The sequence below is a fragment of the Nannospalax galili genome, unplaced genomic scaffold, assembly GCF_000622305.1.
Source record: "Nannospalax galili isolate Female #2095 unplaced genomic scaffold, S.galili_v1.0 scaffold203, whole genome shotgun sequence".
NCBI classification, from domain to species: Eukaryota; Metazoa; Chordata; class Mammalia; order Rodentia; family Spalacidae; genus Nannospalax; species Nannospalax galili.
The window spans coordinates 5,429,762-5,431,165 of NW_008351640.1; positions in this window are offsets into that span (position 1 = coordinate 5,429,762).

Here is a 1,404-nt window from a genome sequence, read left to right on the forward strand (position 1 = left end):
ACATAGGGTTCAACATCCCACAGTCTTGTATTCTCTGAATGTTGACCAATTGTGGGATTCTGTGTAAATTGTTATCTACTGCAAAAAGAAGCTTCTCTGGTGATAGTTGAGAGATACACTAATCTATGGGCATTTAATAGTAAACTGGTTTATTATTACATCCATTTAGTAGAATAATAATAGTAGTAGAATTTGCCCTATAGCTTATGACCTGTCTCAAAATAGGTTCTTGGTCCTGATAACACTGTCAGGTGTAGGTTCCGTCATGTGAAATGTGCTTTAAATCAAATTAGAAAGTGATTACTCCCATAACATTCATGAAACTATTACAGCAGTGGACACGCCTTCCCAGGCCAATTGCTATTGAAGCTCACAGGGTTCACAAATAAGTACTTTTCTCCTCCAATAGTGTGTTTAACACTTTCCAGCACTATAAAATTTAGCTTGCAGGATGAAGCTCCCAGGTCAGTACCAACTTGATTTATTGATTTGTATGATTCAAATCTATGGTGTCTTCAGCAACAGTCTTATTATCAGTTCTGGAGGGAAACCAAGAGCAGAGGCAATAGCCAGAAATGTTTGAGGGTCTATGGGACCATAGCGGTCTCAACCCCAAAAAAGGGACTCGATTCTTGGCATTGGGTTTTTCACTTGCTAGCCTAAGGTGTCTGATAGCAATGTCTCACTATCCCATTATATTTATTAACAATCTTAGAAATGATGCAAACATATAAGAATATTAAATACTTGAAACTATGAATAAAACAAGCTGAAAACTATTAAGATCAACCTATCTTTTAAAGATCCTCAAGCCAGTCAACATTCCAACTGAGGAACTATTAACAGTGGAGGCTTCTGGGGAAGGGAGAGTCAGATTTCTCTAAGGGACTGACCCCTGGACAGTCAACCATGCTTCAGTGGATGGATCCTCACCCATGAGTATACAGACAGCAAAAACTATGCTCAGTGAAATATAAAGATAAAAGAGGAGATGAAGTTGGGTGAGAGATGGAGGTTGGAACTTGGACTTAGGAGGAGGACTATGGAGTGAATATATTAAAAATATATATTGGGGACTGGAGAGATGGCTCAGCAGTTAAGAGCACTGACTGCTCTTGCAGAGAACCTAGATTCGAGTCCCAGCACCCACATGGTGGCTATGAACCATCCTTAACTCCAGTTCCAGGGGAATCTGAAGCCCTCTTCTGACCTCCGTGGCGTTGCACGACATGGGTGCATTCACATACACGCAGGCAATATACTCCTACACATAAAATAAAAAAATAATAAATAAATATTTTTAAATATATATTATATTCTCAAATAATTAATGAAAATACTTTATTTTTAAAATGTATATAAATGTATTTGTTTCTATGCATGTTGCAAGTGTGCCATATTATA